Source organism: Rhinopithecus roxellana, chromosome 6, assembly GCF_007565055.1.
Source record: "Rhinopithecus roxellana isolate Shanxi Qingling chromosome 6, ASM756505v1, whole genome shotgun sequence".
In the NCBI taxonomy this organism is placed as follows: Eukaryota; Metazoa; Chordata; class Mammalia; order Primates; family Cercopithecidae; genus Rhinopithecus; species Rhinopithecus roxellana.
In genome coordinates, this window is record NC_044554.1 from 62,256,068 (window position 1) to 62,273,408 (window position 17,341).

Genomic DNA, 17,341 nt, shown 5'->3' on the forward strand with positions numbered 1-17,341 from the left:
CCAACTTTATGGCTCACTTTAAGTAACCATTTGGCCCGCATATTTGTATGCTTTGTATAATTTTTGAAGGCTCTAGTTTTATCTGGCTAGTCTGCTTATTTTCTTGTCTAGATTTTTATATTAATAAATATAACTTTATAATTTTTGCATTTTAAGGGGGGGTGTAAATACAGTATAATGAGTGAATACCTTTAAGATTTTGATTGATAGTTATTATTAGGAGCCATTTATTACTGAACCTCAGAGGTGAGAAGGGGTGAGGGAGCTAAAAGCAGTCAGTCCTTAGCTGATTGTTATAATGTACACATATGTAATCTGGACTGCTCACCAAATGAAATGACTTAGAATGTACACCTGTCATACAACCAGTTTAGCTTGCTTTTCTAAAATATTTTTAATTTTCAAAATAATGTTTAAAGAAGCCTTACTGAAGTTGATTGTAAAAAATTTCAAACTTTTAAGTGTTGCTAGGGAAATTTAACCAAAAACACGTCTGATTATTTTACTCGAACTAGTGAACAGGGTTTAAACAAAGAGGGCGGAGGCTGGGTGCGGTGGCTCATGTCTGTAATCCCAGCACTTTGGGAGGCTGAGGCAGGCGGATCACCTGAGGTCGGGGGTTCAAGACCAGCCTGACCAACATGGAGAAACCCTGTCTCCACTAAAAATACAAAAAATTAACTGAGTATGGTGGCACATGCCTGTAATCCCAGCTACTCGGGAGGCTGAGGCAGGAGAATTGCTTCAACCTGGGAGGCAGAGGTTGTGGTGAGCCAAGATCGTGCCATTGCACTCCAGCCTGGGCAACAAGAGTGAAATTCCCTCTCAAAAAAAAAAAAAAAAAAAAAAGAGGGTGGAGGACTTTTTAACTTTGCTTATGAAGAGAGTTTGTTTTTGATGACAGTCTGATTCTGGGTGTTCATGCCTTCTCATTGGAAAACCACCACTGTGCTTTTTTCTCTTTTTCCATTTTTTTCTTTCATTGTTAGAGATGGCTCTCTCTCTAACTGTAACTGTGGGAGGGTAGTGATGTAATCACAGCTCACAGTAACCTCTGGCTTCAGCCTCCCAGTTAGCTAGGACTATAGGCACACGTTACCACACCTGGCTATTTTTTTTTTGTAGAAACAGGGTCTCACTCTGTTGCCTAGGCTGATCTCGAACTCCTGGGTTCAAGCAGTCCTCCTGCCTCAGCCTCTCAAAGTGCTGGGATTACGGGCACTGAGCCACTGTACCCAGCCTTTTTTCTCTTTTATTCTTGTCTTGTATATTTTACATTTTATAGCTTTTCATGTTTCTGAAACCACTTACCACATTTAGGTCAAAAGGCAAAATAATAAAAAATAAAACCAACCTCACCTAAAAAAAAGTTTTAAGGATTAAGTATTTCCATATACCAGTGATGAACAGATTTGAACAATATGTTTGATTTTATGCTCTCTAGTTGCTAAAGTGAGGAAAAGAAACAGAATTATATTGTTTTCATGTGCTGACAGCCGGAAGCATGTAAACATCTGCAGAAACCAAACGTTTCCTGGAACTAAGCTTGAGCAGAAATCTATCACGTGGACCTTTGTTTAAAGAACCTTGTGAAAAACCACAGTTATGTAAAAGACCCAGGAGCGCAGTTCATGTGGATTAGATTCTCTAGGAGGCAGAGAGTCTAAGGAGATCAAAGAAAAAAACGACTTGGGAAGTACATATGCTGAGCCCTGGAGCCTAACTAGCAGAAGGGAGTTTTAGAGGCACTGAATCCAGGGCCTCTGCTTTTTGGGGACTGTAGTAAAAGAAAGGAGTATAGGCCTGGTTCAGTGGCTCAGACCTGTAATCCCATTACTTTGGGAGGCTGAGGCTGGAGGATGGTTTGAGGTCAGAATTCAAGACCAGCCTGGGCAACAGAGTGAGACCCCTTCTCGACAAAAAACAAAAACAAAAACAAAAAAACCTGGGTATGTTGGTGTGTGCCTGTAGTCCTAGCTACTCAGGAGGCTGAGGCAGTAGGGTCATTTAAGTCCAGGAGTTGAAGGCTGCAGTGAGCCATGCGGGTACCACTGCACTCCAGTTGGGTGGCAGAGCAAGACCCTGACTAAACAAAACAAAGGAGGCGGGGAGTTTAGAAAATGCCACGATTGTTAAGAGGACCATCCGATTTCATTTTCTCTAAAATATTAGATATTGTCAGTGTGGTTTTTGTATAGGTGCTGATTCTGTTCTGTTCATCTTCAAGTAACAAATAAATGCCTGCAGTGGAGATATCTTATTTTGATGATTAATGGGACACTTTTAAGCTTTGAAGAAAGCAGACAACATTTTCTGTGGATCTTTAAGAGCTGGGCTAATATTTTTGCCCACACAGAACTCTAATTCATTTCAGAGTCAAGGGCAACAATAGAATATTATTTCAGTGACCTTGCATTTGTTAATACAGGTTTTCATAATAGAAAGCAATTTAAATCTTAAGAACTAATGTAACATGGAAGAAACAACTTTTTCCTGAAATATATGAGGGACAAGTGTAACAAACAATTCATCTTTACTCTGACAGTCTCAACTGAAAGACTTCAGTGTGGTCATAGTAGTGCATTTTCTGTTCCCAGCAGGCAAGTAAGGCAAGGGACGCATCAGCTCCCAGGCTACTATAGTCATCCATGGAGACGAGGGAGGCTCTGATGGCAGGGGTGGGAGCAGGGAGAAGTACTTAGAATTCAGATGTAGTTGTAAGATGGAGGCAGCAGGGTTTGCTCGTGAACTGGGTAGAGGGTGTGAGGGAAAGAGAAAAGGCCAAGATGACTTGGAGGATGGAGTTATCCTTGCCTAAGATGAGCAAGCCTGTAGGAGCTTCAGGCGTGGGGGCCCTAGGGGAGCATCAGGAGTTTGGCGTGGCATGATGTTAAGAGGGGAATGTCTATTAGACATGCAGGTGGAGATGTCAAGGAGAAGCCTGAAAATATGAGCCTTGAGTTCAGGGAAGAGGTTCACGCTCTTATTTAAGGTGATGAGACCCACTGAGATGACCAGGAGGAGGGAGTGTAGATAGGAAAGTTCGAGAACTGAGAGTCCCGGGTCCCCCTGGCATTGAGAGACTGGATAATGAGAAGTGGTTTAAAGAATGGCCAGTGAAGGAGGAGGAGAGTCAGTAGGTTGCGGTGTCCTGGTAACCAAGCAAAGAAAGTGTTTAAAGAAAGAGGAGAGTGATCAGCTCTGTCTGTGCCGCTGGCAGGTCCAGTAAGAGGAAGACTAAACAGTGAACATTAGATTGAGTGAAAATGGTTTCTGCTGCTTTTTTGCCCAAGTAGTCTTGAATGAATTCAGTTAACCTCTCTCTGGGGATAACAATGGTACCTACCTCATCAGGTGGTGGTGATGAACTGTTTATTTATTTTAAAAAATTTTTGCTGAGACAGGGTCTAGCTCTGTTGCCAAGTTGGAGGGCATTGGCATGATCACAACTCACTGCAACCTTGACCTCTTGGACTCAAGCAGTTCTCCTGTCTCAGCCTCCCAAGTAGCTAGGATCATAGGCATTGCCACCACCACACCCAGCTAATTTTTTATTTTTATTTTTATTTTATTTATTTATTTATTATTATTTTTTTTGAGACGGAGTCTTGCTCTGTCGCCCGGGCGGGAGTGCAGTGGCCGGATCTCAGCTCACTGCAAGCTCCACCTCCCGGGTTCCCGCCATTCTCCTGCCTCAGCCTCCCGAGTAGCTGGGACTATAGGCGCCTGCCACCTCGCCCGGCTAGTTTTTTGTATTTTTTAGTAGAGACGGGGTTTCACCGTGTTAGCCAGGATGGTCTCGATCTCCTGACCTCGTGATTCGCCCGTCTCGGCCTCCCACAGTGCTGGGATTACAGGCTTGAGCCACCGCGCCCGGCCTAATTTTTTATTTTTTTGTAGAGAAGGAGTCTTGCTGTGTTGCCCAGGTTGGTATCAAACTCTTGGACTCAAGCAATCCTCCTGCCTTGACTTCTCAAAGTGCTTGCATTACAGGCGTGAGCCACCATGTCCAGCCTATGAACTGTTTAATTGGATGACCAGCCTAAGCAAGAAAGACCCCTTTCCAAAAAAAAAAAAAAAAAAAAAAGCTGGATGTGGTGCCATGTGCCTGTGGCCTCGGCAACTCAGGAGGCTGAGGTGGGAGGATCACTTGCTCCAGGAGTTTGAGACTGCAGTGAGTTATGATTGCCCCACTGCACTCCAGCCTGGATGACAGAGTGAGACCCTGTCTAAAAAGAAATAAAAAATGCTCGCTTTGGCAGCACATATGCTAAAATTGAAGTGATACAGGGAGGAATGGTATGGCCCCTGGACTAGGATGGTATGCATATTTGTGAAGCATTCCATCTTTTTAAAATTCAATTTTAAAAGTTTTTAAAAAGAAATAAGTAAATGGATGAGATAATTCCTTTAAAGCACCTCTCCCTGTACCTGGCTTTTGGGTATTTCACAGTTGAAGACATTGCTGGCTTTAACAATAGCAGTTTTAGGGGAGCAGTGGGGACAAAGCCTGATGGGAATAGGAAGAAAGAATTGGAGACAGCAGATGGAGTCAGCTCTTTTGAGTATTCTTATAAAATTGGATTAGAGAAATGGGGAGTTAATTCGTGGGACTGTGGGGTCAAGAGGAAAGGCCAGTAGACAAGAAGGCCTCCCTCCCTCCCTCCTTTCCTCCTTTCCTAAAAACCACAGACCTTCTACAGTGATGGGGATCATCCTGTGTAGAGGGAAAAGCTGATGATGTAGTTGGATTTAGGATCATAGATAACAATGGACCGAAATAACTAGGTTGTCCTTGCCACCTGCCCCCGCCTCTCAGTCTTTTATTCATTCACTTAACAAATACTTATTGTAGGTTCACAAGGTGCCAAGGACCGAGCTTAGGTGCTGGGAACAGTGGTGGTTAAGGGACTAATCAAACGGGCAGGAGCTCTACACCCTCATGAAGTTGTCACAGTCTGGTGGAGATAGGCTTTCTAAAAACACACAAATACAGGTTTGGATGAGCGCTTTGCAGGAAGAGTACAGGGTGCTTTTGAGAGGAAGAGAGGGAGAGTAGCATGGTGTGACTTAGATGGGGAGGCATACAAAGGTCTCTCAGATGTGAAAGATGACCATAGCTGAAAAGAAGAGCATCACAGCAAAGGGAACAGACCTTGCAAAGGCCCTGGGGCAGGCAAGAGAGAAGCTAGTGCTTTTGGGGATTTGAGAGAAGGCCAGGGTGGCCTGAGAGGTGGGAAGGGAGCAGGTCATGCAGGGCTTTGGAAGCCTCCATGTTATAGCTTATGGGATATCATATCTAAGAGCATTGGGAAACATTGAAAACTGTTTTAGTTGGGAAGTGACATGGTGAGATTTGCATTGGAGAAAAACATACAACCCATAATGAAGTATGTCCTGGTGAATGGATCGGAGGGGCAAAAGTAGGGGAAAAACCCACCAATTTAGGCAAAAAGATAATACCTGTGAAAATACTTAGTCTAAGATATGTATAATTTTGATATAGAAACGGAAGTGAGGATATCCTCTCTTTAGCAGAATTTGCTTTGCACTTAACCAGGTTTCTTACTTCCATAAGCAGAAATTAATCCCCAATGATAGAAAAGAGTTAATGAACACATTCTCCATTTTCTTGTTAAAAATAATGTCAGTCGAGAAGAATCAGCTGAAGGTGTCAGTGATTTCAGATTATTTAACATAAAATGAAACTTTGAAAAAGATTGTGGCAACCTTGTGAAAAGTAAAAATAATGAGACCTTATTAAATTTTTTTTCTAGGAAAAAATACCCATGAATCAATATTAGGAGACAGAATCTGTTAAGAAAACTCATTATGGCCAGGTGCGGTGGCTCACATCTGTAATCCCAGCACTTTGGGAGGCTGAGGCTGGCAGATCACTTGAGCTCAGGAATTTGAGACCAGCCTGGGCAACACGGTTGAAACCCCTGTCTCTACCAAAAATACAAAAAATTAGCCAGGTGTGGTGGTGTGCACCTGTGGTCCCAGCTACTCAAGGGGCTAAGATGGGAGGATCACTTGAGCCTGGGAGGCAGAGGCTGCAGTGAGCTGAGATCTCATCACTGCACTCCAGCCTGTGTGACAGAGCAAGACCCTCTCTCAAAAATAATAAAGGCCAGGTGCGGTGGCTCACACCTGTAATCCCAGCACTTTGGGAGGCCGAGGCGGGTGGATCACCTGAGGTCAGGAGTTTAAGACCAGCCTGACCAACATGGCAAAACCCCTTCTCTACTAAAAATATAAAAATTAGCCTGGTGCAGTAGTGGGAGCCTGTAATCCCAGCTACTTGGGAGACTGAGGCAGGAGAATCACTTGAACCTGGGAGGTGGAGATTGCAGTGAGCTGAGACTATGCTGTTGCACTCCAGCCTGGGCGACAGTACGAGACTCAGTCTCAAAAAGAAAAAAAAGGGGAGCAAGTTCTAGTACTGGGTGGATATTTTATTGCACCAATTTAGGCTTCTCCCCAGAGATTTCTTAAAACAGAAAGGCAGTTGTAATACCAAGTATTGCTGTATCAGGCCACCTGCTACTTCAAGGCCATGAATTAACTTGTTCTAAGCTCTCAAGGAAAGAAAAGAGGAAACAGAGGTTTATTCCCTATCAAGACAGTCCACTCGAGAAAGTTCTGTCTTGGTTGTAACTTCAGGTTTCTTTCTTACGCAGGCATTTTATTAATGCTTTTACGAGTTAGAAGAGTTGGGATAATTTACCACCTGGAGTTTCTCTGCCTTGCTGATCTGAGCTCAGACCTGCTAATTTACCAGAGATGATTGATAAGACCCTGTAACAGCTGAGTAAGTAGATGCTTCTGTTTGTTTCCCTGCTTTTTAAAAAAGTTTAAAGTTTTAAAATACTATCAACTTTAATTGGGTTCTTTAAATTTTGTTGTTGAATAATGCTATGATGATTTTAATAAGTGAATATTTGTAAATAATGGGATTCTGGAAGAAATTAATCCCCGATGACAGAAAAGAGTTAATGAACACATTCTCCATACATAACACTTTAGCATTCAAGAAACATAGGACTTAAATACGTATATTAAAAATTTAGGCCAGACGCAGTGGCTCATGCCTGTAATCCCCATCACTTTGGGAGGCTGAGGCGGGTGGATCACCTGAGGCCAGGAGTTTGAGACGAGCCTGGCCAACATGGTGAAATCCCATCTCGACTAAAAATGCAAAAATTAGCCAGTCGTGGTGGCGGGTGCCCGTAATCCCAGCTACTCCAGAGGCTGAGGCAGGAGAATCGCTTGAACCCGGGAGGCAGAGGTTGCAGTGAGCTGAGACTGTGCCACTGCACTCCAGCCTGGGTGACAGAGAGGCTCTGTCTCAAAAAAAAAAAAAAAAAAAAAAAAAATTTAAAAGCATTCTCCTTAGTGCTTTATTTCACTTTTACATTATAAAATATAAAAAATATTGGTAAAACAACTGTTAATACATTTTTCAAATGCAACTGTATATAAAAATTATCTTTGAATGCAGGATGCATTTTGGTTAATTTGAAATAAATACTGGTTTAGTGGAAATATAATTTTAATAGTTGTTTCTATTTGAAAATAATGATTTTTCTGATACTAATGTAGATAAGATTACAGAATCTCTCTGGATTTAGCTTTGTTTCTCAAACAGACTAGGGAAGAATGGCTTTCATTCTTTCTAATCAAAACACCTGAATGAAGTTTAAAGTGTTTTAAGTGTTGTCAGTTACCTTGAAAACAAACGGTTTCTCAGAACAAGAGCTATCATTCCTCGTACTATATCCTTTGAAACTGTTTTGACAAAACTAGTAAACCATGAAGTTGTACCAGGGCCTTGTTTGGTAATCTTAAACTAAAAACAATGAATAAATCTGCAAGATATTCCCCATGGCAGTGGGATTGTTTAATTTTGGTCAAAATCTGTGTTATCCAATATGGTAGCAACTGGCCGCATGCCACATGTAGCTATCAGACGTTTGAAATATAAGTAGTGCTAATGGAAATGTGCTCTGCAGAAATTACCGTATTTCAAAAAAATAATATAAAAAAAGGTTAAAATACTAGGTTTTATATTGAAATTATAATATTTTGGATATATTGAATTAAAACATATTAAAATTAATATCACTTGTTTTCATTTACTTTTTTATGTGACTGCTAGAAAATTTAAAATTACTTGTAGCTTGCCTTATGTTTCTTTTGGATAGAACTGATCTATATCATCACATGCAATCAACATTCTTAGTCATCCAGTACCTAGCATTCTGTAGCTCTTGAACTTTCTGGTCCCCATATGGATCAATTCATATATATTTGTATTGTTTTAAGAATGTGATTCTTTGATTCACCAAATATTTATTGACTACCTACCATGTGTCAGACAGTATTGTAGGTACTGGTGATACAGTAGTGAACAAAATGAACTAAACTCTCTGCCTTCATGGAGGTAACATTCTAGCAGGAAGACACAGACTAAGAACAAATAAAAAAGTACAATATGTAGTATATAAGAAGGCAATGAGTGCGTTGGAGAAATATAAGGCAGGCAAGGGTAAGGGCTGAAGAGTTCACTGGTAAAGAAGGTGTTCAGGGAAGGCCTCAGTGAGAAGATGTGAAGAAGTTGATGGAAAGAGCCTGTGGGTGTTTGGGGGAAGAGTATTGTAGGCAGAGAGGATAGCAAATGCAAAGACCTTGAGGCAGAAGCATGCCTGGCTTGTTTGAAAGTAGAAGGAGGCTAGTGAATGGAGTGGAGTGGGTGAAGGGGCTGTAATCCCAGCACTTTGGGAGGCTGAGTCTGGGTGGATCACGAGGTCAGGAGATCGAGACCATTCTGGCCAAGGCGGTGAAACCCCATATCTACTAAAATACAAAAAATTAGCCGGGTGTGGTGGTGGGCGCCTGTAGTCCCAGCTACTCAGGAGGCTGAGGCAGGGGAATCGCTTGAACCCGGGAGGCGGAGGTTGCTGTGAGCCGAGATAGTGCCACTGCACTCTAGCCTGGTGACAGGGTAAGACTGTCTCAAAAAAAAAAGATGAGAGGATATGGATGGTCACATCATGTTGTCAGAGGCATTTAAACCAGAGCAGCGCCATCTTGAGTAGGGGCTGGGTAAAATAAGGCTGAGACCTCCTGGGCTGCATTCCCAAACACTTAGGCGTTCTAAGTCACAGGATGAGATAGGACGTCAGCACAAGATACAAGTCATAAAGACCTTGCTAATAAAAAAGGTTGCAGTAAAGAAGCCGGCCAAAACCCACCAAAACTAAGATGGCGACGACAGTGGGTGACGAGAGTGACCTCCGGTCGTCCTCATTCATTGCTACACTCCCACCAACACCATGACAGTTTACAAATGCCATGACAAGGACAGGTTGGTACCCCATAAAAAGGCGAGGCATAAATAATCCACCCGTTGTTTAGCATATAATCAAGAAATAACCATATAAATGGGCAACCAGCCACACTCAGGGCTGCTCTGTCTATAGAGTAGCCGTTCTTTTACTTTCCGAATGAACTTACTTTCACTTTATGGACTTGCCTCCAATTCTTTCTTGCATGAGATACAAGAATCCTCTCTTGGGGTCTGGATTGGGATCCCCTTCCCCTAACAGTGTGAGCAGTGGTTATTGTATGGGTTTTGGCTTCCAGTGAGATGAAAAAGAATTGGTGGATTTTAAGGAGAGAAGCGACATGATCTTTCTATTGAAGCTAATGTGATTTGAATACTCTGGGCTGGGGGTGGGGGTGTTTGCAAGGATAAAAGCAGAGAGACCCAATGAGGCTGCTGCAGTGACCCAACTGAGAGATGATGGTGCCTGAGACCATAAGTAAGGGATGTGATGAGAAATGATGGAATTCTAGTTTTATGTTGTTGTGAAATTAAATATGGATGAGAGACAAAAAGGGGTGTCAGGGAAGACTCCACAGTTTTCAGCTTGAACGACTGAGAGTAGAGGTGCCTTTGCTGAGATGAGGGGGGTGTGGATTGTGGAGGGACTGATTGGAGGCAGCACTAGGAGCTCAGTTTTAAACACATTAAATTTGAGATTCCTCTTTAGACATCTAAGCAGAAAGGTCATGTAGGCAGAGTCTGGACTTCAGTGGGAGGTCAGGATTCAAAAGGCAAATTTGGAGTCATTAGCATTGAACTGTTGTTCAAAGTCATAAGAAGGATTGAGGCCACCAAGAGAGTGAGAAGAGTGGTCTGAGGCCTCTCCTGGTCCCATGGAGTCAGCACGGCAGACTGAGGAACAGACGGGAAGGTGTAGGTCGTGATACTCTAGACACCAAGGGAAGCAGTAATAACCCACCTTGTCAGATGCTGCAGATGGGTTAGGTAAGATGCCAGCTGAAAATTGATCAGAAGATTTAGTGGTGAGGAGGATGTTAGTGATCTTGGCGAGTGGTTTCGGTGAAATGGTAGAGACAAAAGCCAGGGTGGAGCAGATTCCAGGGAGAATTGGAGGAACTGGATTGAAGAGTGAGTTACAGACAGACTCTCTTTTGAGTAACTTGTGAAGTCCAGAAGAGTCAAGGAAAGTTTTGGTTTTGGTTTTTTAAGATGAGAGAAATTACATGTTTCTCCCAATGCATGTGTTAGAGAGATTTCGTGGCCTACCAGATTTATGATATTTAAGACCACTGCCTGCTGTGTTAAGTGTGGAGGTGTAGTGCTTCCCTCCTAAGATGATTTCATAGAATTGTGTTGTGGAAGAGGCGGAGGGGTGGGAGGGGTCGGGGGAGAGAGAGAAAGAGAGAGAATGTAGAGGTTGGCACTGAGTATGTTAAAGGTGGCTTTTGCAATTGTTATGAAATTTGGCTGCTGCTTGCTCAGTGTCTACATTCACATTCCGGGAATTAAAAATTTTAAGGTAACAAATGTTAAGACTAGTTCTCCTCAACTGAAAATGTTGAAAAAGCTGATGTTTGGTGTGTAATTCCTTTTCCTTACTTTTGAGGAAGTTATTGAAACATTTGAAGATATTGAGGCAGAGACAATACCCAAGGTCACAAAAAATGAAATATTGCCAGAATACCTGGATTTTAGATCTGATTTCCTAGCTCTGTGGAACACTTAATCCCTCTGTGTTCAGTTCCAGCAGGTATAAAATGAGGATAATATTTGCTCTACCTGCCATAGGAGGTTTTTATGAGGATCAGATGAACTGGTAGGTGAAGGGGCTTAGTCAACTATAAAGCATTGTATTATATAAATAGGAAGTAATGATGTTAAAACTAAATTATACTTGAGGATTTTGCAATAGCATGTGAAATAACTGGGGAAAGTATAACGTAACAAAATCTGGGCTGAGAATATTTGTAATACATAATCTTACTAATAGAACTGCAAGAATTTGCTTTTTGCCTATGTCAGACTTTGTTAATACACCACAGAATCGATTGTGTTTGGGTGATCTCACAGAGTTCTGCGGTGAAGCCACAGCTGAGGTCCAAGCAATCAATCAGTTCATCTTCTAGGAGGAGTCTCAAAGTTACTCAACTGGCTATTTTGGTACTTTAATATAATGTTATCTTGCTGTTACTATGTGGAAGAGTCACTCTCTTAATAGAAAATATTCACGTTCTGATGATAAATTTTCTATCAAGACTTTGAAAGCATTTCTATATTTGATACTTGGAGTTGAATTATAGTCATGCTTCATTTTTGTATTATCATCATACTTTATGCTGTGAAAAATTGAGAAATCAATGAGTAGCCAAGATCACTTCCCTTAATGGTGATGTGAAGAGGCGATTCTCTTTCTGAATAAAACAAGCATAAAACTGGGCGAGATTGTCCAAAATGGTCGTTTCTGGGCCCTGGAAACCTACCAAAAAGGCAGATAATAAATTGAGAAGCATTATTGATACACTGAATCTTTGGATATGAAGAATAGGGGTTGTGGCCTTCTCGCATGGGGGGCTGCTTCTGTCTCCTTGCCCACTATCTCAGTTGTCGAGCTGCTGTTTTATCAGACATGAGAGACTCAATTTGAAGTATGGGTAAAGGTTGTGGTTAAGAAATCACAGCATTCAGCTGGGCGCGATGGCTCAAGCCTGTAATCCCAGCACTTTGGGAGGCTGAGGTGGGCGGATCACAAGGTCAGGAGATGAAGACCATCCTGGCTAACATGGTGAAACCCCATCTCTACTAAAAATATAAAAAATCAGCCGGGCATGGTGGCAGGCACCTGTAGCCCCAGCTACTCAGGAGGCTGAGGCAGGAGGATGGTGTGAACCCGGGAGGCAGAGCTTGCAGTGAGCCGAGATCACGCCACTGTACTCCAGCCTGGGCAACAGAGCGAGACTCTGTCTCAAAAAAAAAAAGAGAAATCACAGCGTTGCTGGCTTGAAAGTGGCATAATCAGTGAATAATGAAAAACCCACAGCTTTGCTACTTTGAGTTTGAAGTTTGCTAGTTTGAGGCCACCCATCCAGAAATTTAACAAGGAGATCCTAGAAATGAGAGACCTATACAGGGCTAACATGGCTCTCCAGCCATCTGTAGCAGACAGCTAAACTTTGCATGCCCAGGGGATACTCAGTCGAGCCCAGCAAAAAGTGAAAGCCAGAAGAGACTTGAGATCTGGGTACAACCTTGAATGCTGCCTTTCATGCACAGACTGTTCGATCTGCAGATGGTGGAAGCCTTACCGGTGCAAGGTGGCTGGGCTCAGTCTCTGCCCAAATCCACTGGCTGACCACTAAACTAAGCAGCCACTCACTCATTAGGGAAATGCAAATTAAAGCCATAATAACAACCACCAGAATGGCTAAAATCAAGAAGATTGACAATCCAAGTGTTGACAAGGATATGCGGAAACCAGAATTCTCTCATATTGCTGGTGGGAATATAAAACAGTATGGCCATGATGGAAAACAGTTTGGCGGTTTCTTAAAAAGTTCAGCATACACTTAATGTGTAACTCAGCAATTCTGTTTCCAAGTATGCTGTCAGGAAAAATGACAGCATGTGTCCAGGCCAAGTTGGTATACAATGTTCACAGTGTCACCCAGCAAGCAAGCAATGGGCCTGCTGCCCAAGGCACATAGAGGCCAATACCATGGCACTGGCTTTTGAGGAAAAAGAAGCTTTATCATAACTGGGCTGGCAAGGAGCCAGGAAGAAGCACCCAAATCTGCCTCTTGGAGCTGGTAGTTGGGTAGAGTTTTATAGGCATAGGGTAATAGGATGTGATACAATTGGATCTTCTGATGAAGTGGTGCTGGGGGGTGTTTTCTGACTGACTTCTGCCATGGGGCTGTGCCAGAGCTTGATCTGATTGGATTCTGGATCCTGTCATGCCATAACCACTTTTTTGATTTGTTTTGTTTTGAGATGGAGTCTCACTCTTGTCGCCCGGGCTGGAGTGCAGTGGCGTGATTTCAGCTCACTGCAACCTCTGCCTCCTCCCAAGTAGCTGGGATTACAGGCGCCTGCCACCATGCCCAGTATTTGTGTTTTTAGGAAAGATGGGGTTGTGCCATGTTGGCCAGGCTGGTCTGGAACTCCTGACCTCAGGTGATCTGCCCACCTCAGCCTCCCAAAGTTCTGGGATTACAGGCATGAGCCACCACACCTGGCCTCCACTTCTTAATTCAATTCCCTCTCCTTGGTTGGAATATTTAGGTTGCCCCTAGTTGCATGCTTGGTTCATCTGGACATGCTTAGGTTACATGATGTTCAACCTGGGGGCCCATGGCAACTGAAAAACAACTCACAACTTTGTTACAGAAGAGAGGAACCAAACTGGTCTGATGTGGTTAAAATAGCAGCTTTAGCTGTGATTGAAAACTGGAACTAATTTATGTGTCTGTCAGCAGATGAATGGATAAGTAAATTGTGGTATATCTGTGAAGTGGAATAATACTCAGTAATGAAAAGGAATGGACTGTTGATAGATACAGTGACATGTATGCATTGCAAAATAATAGTATGCTGTGTGAAAGAAGCCAGACACCTTTCCCTACAAAATAGCATACTGATTCCCTTTAGGTGAAATTCTAGAAAATGCAAGCTAATCTGTAGTGACAGTAGATCAGTGCCTGCAGATCAGAGGATGGCTTGGGAGAGGAGGGAGAAAGAGATTCTAAAGGAAAGAGCACAATGAAACATTTGGGGGTGATGTATATATTCATTATTTGATTATGCATGATGATTTCATGGGTATATAGGTATGTCAAAACTCATCAAATTGTATCTTTAAATATGTGCAATTTATTGTATATCAACAGTAACTCAGTAAAGTTGTAAAAACTATGCCCATTCAAAAAGCAAACAGATGTTCATACTACCATTATTCACAGTAGACAAAAACTGGAAACAGTCCAAATCCATCAACTGGTGAATAGATAAACAAAATTTGGTATGTCCATATCAGCCATGAAAAGGAATAAAATTCTGATTCATGCCAGAGGTACATACTACAATATGGTTGAACCTCAGAAACATGCCAAGTGAAAGGGCTCTGTCTTGTATGATACCATGATATGAAACTTTTAGAACAGGCAAACCTTAGATCAGATCAGTGCTTTGCCTGGGTGTGGGGTGGCAGCATGGAGACTGGTTTTAAACAGGCACAGCAGAACAGTTTGGGTGATGGAAATGTTCCTGGTGATAGTTGTGTATAAATTGTATGAAAATGTGTGGAATTGTATGCTTAAAATGGATAATTTTCATGACATGCAAATTATACCTCAAGAAAGCCACTAAATGTGGGTGGCCATTCAAAATTTCAAATTCTCTTTAAGATGACCATTCAGGCCAGGCGCGGTGGCTCATTCCTGTAATCCCAGCACTTTGGGAGGCCATGGCGGGCAGATCACGAGGTCAGGAGATCGAGACCATCTTGGCTAACACGGTGAAACCCTGTCCCTACTGAAAGTACAAAAAATTAGACGAGCGTGGTGGCGGGCATAGTGGCAGGCGCCTGTAGAGGCAGGAGAATGGCGTGAGCCCGGAAGGCCGAGCTTGCAGTGAGCTGAGATCACGCCACTGCACTCCAGCCTGGGTAACAGAGTGAGACTCCATCTCAAAAAAAAAAAAAAAAAAAAAAAAAAAAAAAAAAAAACAACAACAAAAAAACAAAAAACGATGACCATTCAAGGAATTGAACTATAGTACTGATTTCATTGTAACATACTGCTTCGGAATACTTTGGTGAGGTTCACTGAATTCATGTTCTATGCCAAATGCTTTTTGGATTCTGATTGTAAATTAGTTATTTGTAAATTAGTTAAATTGTAAAATAATTTAAATTAAATTGTAAAAGAGTTGTTTTTCCCAGAATTTAGTGACCAGGAATAGCTGTATTTCCCTTGCATATGATTTGTCAAATGATTGGTTTTATGTTAAATAGTTATTAACACCCCCCTCCCCACTGGAAAACATGTTTTTTGGATTAATATTCTATTTGTGTAAAGTAGTTCAAATTTATGGTGGTGGGTTATCCTTCACTTTTTTATTTAATTGATTAATTTATTTATTTTTATTTTTATTTTTTTTGAGATGAGTTTCACTCTTGTTGCCCAGGTAAAGTGCAATGGCGTGAGCTGAGCTCACCGCAACCTCCGCCTCCCAGGTTCAAGTGGGTCTCCTGCCTCAGCCTCGAGAGTAGCTGGGATTACAAGGCATGAGCCACCACGCCCAGCTAATTCTGTGTTTTTAGTAGAGACAAGGTTTCTCCATGTTGGTCAGGCTGGTCTCGAACTCCTGACCTCAGGTGATTTCCCCACCTTGGCCTCCCAAAGTGCTGGGATTACAGGTGTGAGCCCCTGTGCCCAGCCTATTTTATTTTTTGAGACAGAGTCTTGCTCTGTTGCCCAGGCTGGATGGAGTACAGTGGCGTGATCTCAGCCCACTGCAACCTCCGCCTCCCAGGTTCAAGCGATTCCCCTGCCTCAACCTCCCGAGTAGCTGGGACTACAGGCATGCACTACCATGCCTGGCAAATTTTTTTTTTTTTTGGATTTTTAGTAGAGATGGGGTTTCACCATGTCAGCCAGGCTTGTCTCGAACTCCTGACCTCAAATGAGCTGCCCTCCTCAGCCTCCCAAAGTGCTGGAATTATAGGTGTGAGCCACCGTGCCTGGCCCTATCCTTCACCTTTTAGTTCTTCAGGAAGGAAATTGATGGTGGCTTAATACCTTTGCTTCTAGGCCTGGGTGTCCACCCACCTGACCCCAACTCCCATATATGTAGAGACATTGGGTAATCTGAGCATAAGATCCTTGCAGTGATTGGGAAAGTGAAGCAGAGAGACACCCTCTTGGAGCACTTCCCAGCTGGGTCTAGCCATTTTCTGCACCGGACCAGGAATGAGTTATCTCGGGGGTTAGTAACCTCACACCTTTGCCCCTGAATCCCCCCATATATAGGACATTGAATTTTACTTACTTGGGTCAAAGTGGGCATTTTTTAGTTAGACATTTACCTAATTTTAATGAAAATGCAATGACCCTAGGACATCCTGCCCATGATTCTGCCCAAGTTTATGCAAACAGGAAAAATTTATTTTGGAAAAAATAATTTTTTTTTTTTTTTTTTTTTTTGGAGACGGAGTCTCGCTCTGTCGCCCGGGCTGGAGTGCAGTGGCCGGATCTCAGCTCATCACAAGCTCCGCCTCCCGGGTTTATATGCCATTCTCCTGCCTCAGCCTCCTGAGTAGCTGGGACTACAGGCGCCCGCCACCTCACCTGGCTAGTTTTTTGTATTTTTTAGTAGAGATGGGGTTTCACCATGTTAGCCAGGATGGTCAGGATCTCCTGACCTCGTGATCCGCCCGTCTCGGCCTCCCAAAGTGCTGGGATTACAGGCTTGAGCCACCGTGCCCGGCCGGAAAAAATAATTCTTAAACTGAAATTCATTAAGCCATTTTTCCACATAAAGTACCAACTAGTTAACCAAATTGTACTTTTTCTCTTTTTCCTTCCCTCAAAAGCAAATCCCTTATTCAACAAAAATTTGTGGAACACTCATGTTTCAGGCACCCTGAAGATAAAGACACACCCACCTGCAAGGATAAAAGAAGCATCGTGGCAGGGCAGGGCGGGGCTGGTGTCCAACGTGCTTCAAAAGGGAGGAGGGACATCTACAGAGAGGGGGCTGGGGAAGGCCTTGCAGGAGGGCATGGAAGAGCCAGGTTCAGAGGGATGAATGGGACTTGGCTGTTATCCAGGTTGCAAGATGTTGGTAAGGACTTGATCTAAAGCTGTGGCATTGGGATTAAAGAAGAGAGGATAGAGTCAAGATATTAAGTGACTGGATGTTAAATGCCCTTTTGACTGGCAGGACAGGGAGAATATAGGAGAGAAAGGAGTCAAGGATTAGTTCAGCTTCTGC

The 17,341-nt window shown here is 42.8% G+C and overlaps 1 long non-coding RNA gene and 1 other non-coding gene across 4 annotated transcripts in view; both read left to right on the plus strand.

Annotated features, from left to right (window-relative positions):
* Positions 1-17,341, plus strand: part of LOC104674469 — a 162,523-nt gene that overhangs the window by 45,671 nt on the left and 99,511 nt on the right. For all 3 annotated transcript variants that reach the window (XR_004057978.1, XR_004057979.1, XR_004057977.1), the window contains exon 2: positions 6,684-6,814. This is a non-coding gene — a long non-coding RNA (uncharacterized LOC104674469). The remainder of the gene's footprint in view (positions 1-6,683; positions 6,815-17,341) is intronic.
* On the plus strand, positions 4,247-4,353 carry LOC115898420. The gene has a single exon (XR_004058157.1). It is a non-coding gene; the product is annotated as a U6 spliceosomal RNA (small nuclear RNA).